Source organism: Myotis davidii, unplaced genomic scaffold (genome assembly GCF_000327345.1).
Source record: "Myotis davidii unplaced genomic scaffold, ASM32734v1 scaffold370, whole genome shotgun sequence".
Taxonomy (NCBI): domain Eukaryota; kingdom Metazoa; phylum Chordata; class Mammalia; order Chiroptera; family Vespertilionidae; genus Myotis; species Myotis davidii.
This window is the reverse complement of record NW_006288615.1, coordinates 4,692,595-4,702,912: the sequence shown is the minus strand read 5'-3', so window position 1 is coordinate 4,702,912 and position 10,318 is coordinate 4,692,595. Positions and strand designations below refer to the sequence as shown.

General features: G+C 45.8%; 1 long non-coding RNA gene across 1 annotated transcript; it reads left to right on the top strand.

The window, feature by feature from the left end:
* Positions 1 to 8,140: 8,140 nt before the first annotated feature.
* On the top strand, positions 8,141 to 10,107 carry LOC107182618. The gene is made up of 2 exons (XR_001513349.1): positions 8,141 to 8,327; positions 9,350 to 10,107. It is a non-coding gene; the product is annotated as an uncharacterized LOC107182618 (long non-coding RNA).
* The last annotated feature ends 211 nt before the right edge of the window (positions 10,108 to 10,318 follow it).

Below are 10,318 nucleotides of genomic sequence, written 5' to 3'. Positions count from 1 at the left end.
CCACACCACGAGGCCTTTTCGTGGATCATCAGCTGACCACCTCCTAGCAATGCTCACACCCCCATGCGTGTCTGAAGCTCACACAGACAGGTCTTCATGGTTGTATGTTGAGAAACAGGCATGGGAGCTCCGTGCAAAACCCTGTCCATGCCTCTCAGAACTCATTCCCTCATTCATGGCCGGCTGCGTCCTCATCATGCAAGCTATGCCCGTTTGTGTGTGCAGCTCCCCAGCACACACAGTCCTTCCTCCCAGGCTTTGCATCAGCAGCTGCTTCTCCTCATTCTCATCTCAGTGCATCTGTCCCTCCTCTGTGAGCATCTTACCTGAGATAGCATCCCCTGTCTCACCCCTGGTCTGTCTGTCCCAACCCTTTAAGGTATCATTTCCTCTAGTGCTCACCATTGTACTGAGATGGTCTTTTGCTCTCTTGTGTAATCAATTATTACCTGTTTCTCTACCCACAATGGGAGTGCCACAGAGCAGAGACCTGCACAGTTCTGTCCACATGTCTTTGGGGCCCCAAACCTTGCCTGGCCCCTAGAGGTGCTGTTGATGTTTGCTACATGAAGGGATGGTTTTGAACTCTTTGAGGACCAGAGCTCCAAGCCAGAGGAGATAATGATTTTACGGCAGGCAGGAAGGGACAAGAACACACGATCTCGGAGGTGTGCGCTCCTGTGTGAGAGGAGGGAGGGCAGGTGCTTCTGGCTTTTGGTCCCTACACCCTCCATGCTTGCCTGGGGTCCGGGCTCCTGGCTGCTGCAGCTGCTTGAACATGGACAGAGGGTGATGGTGTGGCCTCAGCTCCAAGCCTAAGGCTGTCTGGTACATTTGATGAAAAGGCTCCATCAGCAGTGGAAGAGCAACTGCCATTACTGACTTGGAAATATTTGCAATCTGCTTGTAGGATAAGGAAGAATTATAACTCAATATATTGATGCAAGGGATTTTTTAAAATTTGTGGTAAATCCTGGGATTAGTATATATTCATTCTCCTCTCCCTCACGCTCATTGACTGAGGTATACGATGAAAAATGTGTGTGGAGTGGGACAGCCACAGGAACAAGTCATTGTAAGAACTTCATTCCTCCAGAACAACAGCAAAAGCGCGGTGGTGGTGAGCAACGCTGGGAAAAGAGGCCGAAACGATTTCCTCATCAACATAATCCTTTCGATCAACTTCCAGTTGGCCAGAAACATACCTTAACCTCATAAGTTTATTTCTCAAGTTTTCCTGTTAACCATAATTTTAGTCAATGAAATATATGTCCCCAAATAAAAAATCCAGTTTTTTAATGCAATAAGACAGAACATGGTAGAGCATTTTTCTGAGGGCAAGGGATTGTAGTTGTTCACTTGAGGCAGGAAGACTGCTCAGGAATTGTGAACACCCAGAAACAGCTTTGCCATGTAATTAGCACCACTGACTCTCAGGTGAGGGCTGCAGGGGACCCCACTTTCCCGGCCACTGGCCACGAGTCTCCTTTTTACACCTGAAGACTGACACAACACGGTCCTTTTGCTCATCCTTGAAATTCTTCTGAAGGTCAAACATGTGCTGGTCTACACATTTCTGGGCCTTCAGTGGCCCATGTGTCCAAATGCTCCCCCCAAACGTGGTCTTAAAGTGACAGGAAAACCTAGAATGGGGACTTGGCTTTTAAACAGAGATATTCCGAGATTTCTGCGGCGATGAGCACCCTCTGCAAGGCCATCTGTTCAGGCTGAGCTCCTGCTCATTTTTCCTTCTAGACAAGGTGAGCTTGCAAGATCCAAGAACAGCTATTAAAATATCTTTGAATGGACGCCTACCTTCCTGGGCTCTGTGGCCATGGCTATTCTGACCTTCCTCCATTGTACATCACAGGAAAGGGCGGATAAGCAACATGGGAAGTAGTTTGCTTTTTAAAAAAAGAATGCCTCTTTGCTGGGGAATGTCTGCAAAATAATATTAAATGACTCACGATCAGATCCATCAGAGAAGATCCTTGCCTGCATTGACCCTTCATTGTTAGGTGCAGGATGGTTAGGCTCTGTCTTCTTGGAAAACTCACCCTTGTCGGTATGTGTTGTCTTTCTCTAGCCTCGATAATGTTCCTGGCTTTAATGTCAGCTTTATCTGCTCTCAGTGAGCTACTCCGACTATCTGTGGTTACTATTAGCATAGTAACATGGCTTTCTCCATCCCTTTACTTTTAGCCTGAGTTTTTATATTTAAAGTGGATTTCTTATAAATGGCATTTAGTTGAGTCTTGTTATATTCACCCTTGTGACAATCTGTCTTGTGACTGTTGTATTTGGACCATTCACATTGAAAAGGATCATTGATGTTGTTAGATAATATCTGCCATGCTGCAACTTTCCTCCATCCCTCCTGTCTCCCCTCTTGACCTTGGGCTTCCCCAAGCACTCCTCCTCGGATGGCATGTGTCTTGGGGCTCTTTCCTCTGTAATCCATTATCATTATTCTGGAGGCCTGTCGGTGTGACCAGGAGGAGCCTTTTATAAATTTAGGATTAAATCTCAACCCCTTAGTGGGCCTGAGGGGTTCCCAGGTGTCACTCCTGTGGCCTGGCTCTTCCCCTGCACCCTTCTCCTGTCCCTGGCTGGTGCCTTCTGAGTCTACATCCTCAAAGCCCTGACCCTATTGCTTGTGGTTTCTTCCCCCCCTGTGAGACAAGAGAGTGAAGGGGCTTCAGTGGGAGGAATCCATTTCCCCCAGCTGGGAGAATGTTTCAGAAACTGCCAAGTCTTTGGTGGGGGGATCGCCTTTGTTGTGAAGCATCTGGGTGTGTTTCACAATGGTTATTCTTCCCTCTCCTGCCAGAGCCAAGAGGGGACCTTTCTCAGATCTTCCCCATGAGAACCAGGGGGTTGGAGGAGGGTTCCTGTAGCAGAGCCCCCACAGCCTGCAGCCTCCCACCATTGTCCTGAGTTGATGCAAGTTTGGAACCTCTTGTCCATCTTTATCTGGTACAGTCAGCTCATTTTACAGAAGATAAACTTGGAGATCTTAAGTCCAATACACAGCCAGGCCTCTCTCCCAGGGCAGAGATTGAGTTCACTAACCTTTGCTTATACTTTTAGTATGACCAGGGAATTACTGAGAGTCACCAGCCCACCTGTCAGACATGAAATTATAGTACCTTTCTCTGTCTATCATGAAAATTGCTCTCTATAAAATCCCCTTTGTCTCACTTTTCTTGAAAGAACTTATCTCATGAAATAAACCCTTCCCTTGGGAGTAAGGGACACAAGGGTTAATCTGGATAGCATTTGGATATGACTGGAGATGGATTTCTGCCAAGGTACATGCAGATTCTGGAAGTTCATTTTCCCTTACAGTTGAGTTGGTGCTTCCTGGACTGAAGGGCTGGGTCTGTGGCAAGGTGATGTGTAGAGAGTCACAGGTCCGGCCTGGTCTTTCAGGCACACGAGATGAAGGACTTTTAGCGAATCAATGCCTTGACTGCACGGTTAAGCCTTGGCCTCAGAGGACAGGTATGTTTTAGATAGCTGCCCAGAGTAACTTTGAAATGGATTCATTCATACTCAGGAGGAGCTGGGAGAATATGGAGACTTTGGTTAGCTGTTTCTAGCAAGTTCACCATTAATAAACCATTCCTTGTAAGTTTCCCATGAACAATACCTCTCAGTATGAGAAGGAATGCAAGGAATTCCTCTAGAAACTCACCCATCCATAGTGTCCACAAGATGCCACCGGGGCCTCTCAGCCTTTTCCTCTGTGTGGACCATCCTCAGGCGGCTCTGCTTGCAGGAAGGGTGGCCATTGGCACCTTCAGGCTCTCAGGCTCTCTCTTTGGTTCACATATCAGGACTCAGAAAAGACTTTGATTGGCCCAACTGTGGTCACATTCCCTTTCTGACCACTGTGGCCAGAAAAAGGAGCTACTCTGATTGGTCAGGCTGGGGTCATGTTACTTTTATGACCAAGAAGAGTGAGGTCTGCCTTGTGATCCATGCAGCATGGGCTGCTTCCAACAGGGCTTCTCTATAAGAGAATGGGGCAAGTCTTGACCACCCTCTTTGAAAAGAGGCATCTCCAAATGCAGATGCTAAGAAGTACAAATAGATGTTACTTACCAGGTTCTCCTGCGCACAGGTCTGGCATCATCCCTCATTCCTGTAAATATAAACCCAACCCACTGACCCCACTGGAAATTGACCCCATGGAAACCAGCACATAAATCTAACCCAACTCAAAACTGGCTTCACACACTTTGACATTTTTATGGTTGCTTCATCACATAGGTGCTTCATCACATAGGTGCTCTGGGGCTCCTTTATTCTGTGCCACGGAACCCAAGGTCTCTAGGAAGATATAGGAATGTATATTTAAAATTGAGGAAATCAAGACACGCTGAGGGTCCAGGTCACATGGTCACTTGCTGGCAGTGAGAACCTTGATTGGAGGACTGCAGATGCTCATTCTGGGACCACTTTGTTTCCCTCTTTCAGGTCAAGAATGATTGTAGCCAGTGTCCCTGACTTGGTAGATAGTGCAGTGACAAATTGTGTTTAAATGTGCCCTAAAGATGGCTGGAGATACATTAGGAAGATTTGGAAATGCTAATTTCAAGAGATCCAAGCAATTCATTCTGGTTGGCATTTTACGAGGCTGTTGAGAACGGAGGGGACTGAATGCTGAACAGTAAAGGACAAGAATAAAGCTTGCTCAACTTCTGAGAAGGTCAACATAAGCATTTCCTTCCCACCACCTCCTCTTTGCTGGGGCTCAGTGCTCCTATCATCTGGAGGTTCTAGGGATACCTTTAGTCCTAAACTGAACTTTTAAAATTGTGATTTTTAATAACAAATATGTATTCGGTCTTTGTTCCTTTTGGGCAGAGAGCTTCTAAAATCCTTGGTATTTCCTACGTGAAGAGAGAATAAAGATGTCTTGCATTGTTAATGAGGTGACTTTTGAAAGCACCTAAGGATGAGGGCTGGTTGCCAGGAGAACCAACTTCTTGATTAGAAGGTTGAAACTTTAAGTCCCACCCTCTGACTTCTCTGGGGTCGGGGGGAGGGAAGAGGGGCTGGAGGTTGGGTCAATCACAAATGGCCAGTGATTTAATCAATCATGTCTATGCAATGAGGCCTCCATAAAAACCCAAAAGGATGAGTTTGGAGAACTTCTGGGTTGGAGAACCTGTGGAGATATAGGAAGAATGATATGCTTGATGATTGCATGGAAATGCCTCACTCCTTCCCCATGCCTTCCCTTTTATAATACACCAGTGATCTAGTAAGTATAATGTTTCTCTGAGTTCCACAAACTAACTGCTCTAGTGGCTGTTAATCCAAACCTGGGAGGAGGTCATTGGAAGCTATAATCTATAGCTAGTATGTCAGAAGCCCAGGTGGCAACTTGGACTAGAAATTGGCTTCTGAAGTGGAGGGAGTGGGATGGTCTTTGGGACTGAGCCGTTAATCTATAGGATCTGATGCTATTTGGGGTTGAGTGTCAAAATTGAGTTGAATTGTAGGACACCCAGCTGGTGTCTGAAATTGCATGCCATTCTGTTCTGTTATGTTTTCTAAATATGTGAATAAATGTGTTAGGTTTCAAATTAAAATGAAGGTTCTGCACTATTCATCAAGAGCATAATGTGCGTGTGTGTGTGTGTGAGAGAGAGAGAGAGAGAGAGTGTGTGTGTGTGTGTGTGTGAGAGAGAGAGAGAGAGAGAGAGAGAGAGAGAGAGAAAGAGAGAGAGAGAGAGAGAGAGAGAGAGAGAGATCACACTGATAGACCACATTCTTTCAAATATTACAAGGCTATATTAAGTTACTTGTTGTGTACGGATTTGATTTTGACTTTCCTCAACCTTTCTGTATTTAATTCTAAATGCTTCTGGAGTTGAAAGATGTATATCCTCTAAAGAAGAGTGTTAAGATCCATGTTAACTGAGTTGCTTAATGCAAATATTTCTGGAGTTGGCAATGTACAACACTAAAGAAACTTGGTCCACTAAGCAACCCAGTTAACTGAGATAATTTAGAGCCAGAGATTTCATTTGGGTAACAAATGTGCTGCTTCAGACACACACTCATTGAGCCAAAAGTGCATCTTTTCAGAGTCAATGGATCATGAGCTACAAACCCATGAAGCGGTTGGTCATGTAGCCCCCCCCAAGATATACACATTTCTCTTTTCTCCTTCAAATGTCAGATGGCAGCAGCTCTCATCCAAGATAATTACTTGTTTGGATGTTACATTTTTTTTCAGTTTTAAAGATATTTTAATACATTTTCAATTAAATTGAACTTGTGGGATTCTAACTTATGTTTATTTGTTTCCTATTTTGAAAGACATTTGAATTTGAGGTCATCTTACATTTTAAAATGTTTCTTAGAATGATGCAATTCTTGTGAATGTTTTAAAAGCAACCAGCTAAACTTAAGCATCCCACGTGGCTTTGTTGGAGTTGTGGGTTATAGCTTTTTAGCTCATCCTGACACCCTATTCTCCTCTTCCCACTCCTCCTAGCTAGGGCCAGGGCTAGGGCCAGGGCTAGGACTAGGGCTCCTATTCGCTTCTGTGCTGATAACTGATTTTCCCCGAGATTGTTCTGGCCTTCGTGCTATGAGCCCTTGAGAGCAGCAGGGGAGGCTTACTGGAGTCCAGCCTATTGAGTATTCCATGCTTGGTGCTTACCTTCCAGTTAGAATTGAGGGAGAACAGTGCCCACTCTTCAGTGGTATTGCAAAGCTCTTATCATTTGTCTCTGGAGGCTGTGCTGTATAAATGACTCCTTCTCCACTTTGCCTTATGTGTCTGCTCTCCAACGTTAAAACCCATGTCCTGGTCCTTTCCATGGCACCGTACCAGCTGTCCCCTGAAGCTGTAACCTTTTGTTCTCCTCTTCTGCTCAATGTCTAGTCTGGCTACAGTGACTTTTCAGCACTCAGTTAATCTTGGCTTTTGCCTCTACCATGTAGCTAGAGATACTTCTCAGTGATTCCTAGTGATGTCTTAGTTACCAAACCCAATGATTTTTTCTTAAGTAAATCTTGCCTGGCCCCCTGAAGCCTTGGAGACAGTCACTGGACTTGCCTTTTGGAAGCCTCTCTCCCCTTTGCATGTATGGTTTTGTGGCCTCTGGGCTCCCCCAGTTCCCCTGTTATGGCCCCATCCTCTAATAAACATAGCGTCCAACAATGGGCCCTGTGGCCTCTGTTTTTATTTTTCTTCTTTTACACTTTCTCAGAAAATCAAAGATTCCAGTAAGTGCAATGATCACTTCTATTCCAATGACTTAAAGACATCGCTACTGTCTTAATTGCTAGATTCATATCAAATATGTGTATAGAGCAGCAAAGAGAAAATAAATGAGACCGAGGTCACACAGGAAGGTCAGGAGAAGACAACTGTGAGGAAAGTATTGAAAGGAACAGTGCCAAAAGGAATTTAATATAAATATGCTTGATACCCCTTTAAGGAATTCTTAAACTGGCCAAAATACAAAATCCATTCAGATATATTTTAAGAGGCTATATTAGTCGGCTAGAGCTGCCATAGCAAAATACCACTGACTGAATGTCTTAAAATAGAGATTTTCAACCAGTGTGCCACAAGCATTGTTAAAGCATGCACGACCTGACTAGTCAGAGACACTGACCTCTTTTCCCTTAGATTGTCAAATAAAAAATGACAACAGCCAACACAACAATAGCCTTCCTCTGTGAATGAATCAAAATTATACTTATTTTTTGTCAGATTGGGAAAAATATAATGTATTTTTTGGCATGATACAGAATTTTAGTAATTAGTTAATGTGCGCCATGAGATGAAAAAGGTTGAAAATCACTGTCTTAAACAACAGACATTTATTTTCCTCAATTCTGGAGGGTAATAGTGCAAGAACAAGATGTCAATAGATTTGGTTTCTTTCGAAGCCTCTCTTCCTGGGAAAGAGAGAGTCAGGGAGGGAGGGAGTGGGAAGGAGAGAGAGAGAGAGAGAGAGAGAGAGAGAGAGAGAGACCGGTGTCTCTTCTTATTATAAGGACACCAATCCTATCAGATTAGAGCCCCACCCTCATGACCTCACTTTAACCTTAATTGCCTTCCTAAAGGGTTCTATTCCCCAATACAGGCACATTGGAGAGTAGGGCTTTAACATAGGAGTTTAGGAGGACACAATTCAGCAGGCCACAGAGGCAGAAGGTAACCTCTCTGCTCCCTCGATGGGAGCGGCTTGTGAGTCACCAGAGCAGCCTCCCGGGGACATGCTTATGCAGAGATGTCATTCGTGATGAGAGAAGGAATACACAGTCCTGGATGTTGAAGACGAGGCAAACAGGTTTTCTTTGTTTTCATTCATGTTGTTTGCATGTTCCTATCCTCAGGGGTGAAATGGTTTTCATGGTTCAGTTTCTGTTTAAGTTGGAATTGGATATGTCCGTGAAGGGAGCTAGGAGCTCAGGGCTCAATTTCGGACACTTCCCCCTCTACCTGGAGGCCTAGCCCAAGGGACACGAGCCTTCAGGATACATGAGCCCATGATGCGGGTGGCCAGGCCAGCGCCTGGGTCAGTGGCTCAGTTCAGGCATTTTTGGTGCTACTGCAACAGAGAATTCAGCTTGGGACTATCGGCCTACATGGAGTTTTCCACTCCCCACAAAGTCTACATTTTTAGATACTACTCTGTACCTGGAGAGAAAATGAAATGAATGCAGAGTTTGCCTCCACAAAGAAGCCCTGAATTCTCTAGAAAGGATGATTTTTATCTAAAGTGAGCAGGCAGGGTAAAGCGACACATACTATCTCAGCTCATGAGAGACTGATGTATAAAACCAGAAGGATTCTTTCTAAATTCATAAAGGGGAAGTTGGGTGGGACTTGACTGATTTTTTACAACCCTGCTGCCTCTACTCACCCCAGCCAATTCCATTCTTCGTCCCAGTAAGAGCTGGCCCAGTGGCAGTAAGACGGGAGCACAAGAATTAGGGGTGATCAGGTTTCTGTGGGAGAGGGGACCCAGCCTCCATGGATAGTGACATGCTCATGAAGAGGCTGGATCCATCTCAGGCAGCAGCAGGGCATAAACTGCTAACGGAGAAGCACCCGCAGACATGGCACTAGGAAGCTAGGGCGATTCTAGGGAAATAAACACATCTGTGAAATGTTCAACGGTGGTCAGCTCCACATGCTGGAGTGCATTAAAATTGGAGGAAAGATATGTCAAGAGTTTCTGTACACGTGTTAATTATGAAGACAGTGTGCACTGTGACTCTTTTTATAGCTTTAAAGGTACAGAATTAGAGGCTTGTACAGAACTCAAAAACCCACAGAGCCCACAAATGAACCAAGTATGTCTTCTAGGAGGACTGTCAGGAGTATGGGCACGCCAGTGTTTGGAAGCAGCCCACACGCATGTGTGATGACTTCCCCTCGGCAGACAGATCTGTGGTCAACCTCTCTCCAACTGCAGACCCGCCAGCTCATCTGAGAGTCCGGGATCATTTCCGAGAAGCCCCAAGGGAAGGAAGGGGAGGCTCATCTGCGATCTTACCTCACCGGGATGACTGGCATTTTTCTCACAAGGTGCTAGCTACCCACTGACCAAGAAATCGCCAACTCTTACGAGTAACCACTCCCATGTTCCCTCCCGGGTTCTTGTGCACCCTCACCCACTTGCACCGGAAGAAGCAGTGCCTGGGGTCAGAGTGGACCTCGGTGGGAACCAGGCTGCTCACTTGGGTCTAGGAGTCCTGAAACAGAATCCCTCTTTCTGTTAGAAACAGACCCTCACTGTGGAGAGCCTCGGGTTATAGGTGAAAGCAGTCGCCTGGGTAAACAGTATCTGGGAAAACTGCCTTTGTGGGTTGAAGCAAGGCTGCCCTGAGTGCTTTCACATCCACAGGCATCTGCTCTTGGCTGTCACTCTTTGTGACAAGGGTTTCCTAGCTAGGCACCCCAGTAGCTGAGGAATTCCCCTGCGGGTCCTGCTGGGGAAGGGAGCGAGAAGGGAGATGTGAAGCCAGTGGAGGCAAGCTGTTCCCCCTCCCTCTGCCCCCTACTCTCCCCACTCTGTCACTGACCTCCTCTGCTTTATACGTTGGACCTCTGCAAAAAAAAAACACCCCACAACTTTTAATTTTGCCCTAACCGGTTTAGCTCAGTGGATAGAGCGTTGGCCTGCAGACTCAGGGGTCCCAGGTTCGATTCTGGTCAAGGGCATGTACCTTGGTTGCAGGCACATACCCGGTAGGGAGTGTGCAGGAGGCAGCTGATCCATGTTTCTCTCTCATCGATGTTCCTAACTCTCTATCCCTCTCCCTTCCTCTCTGT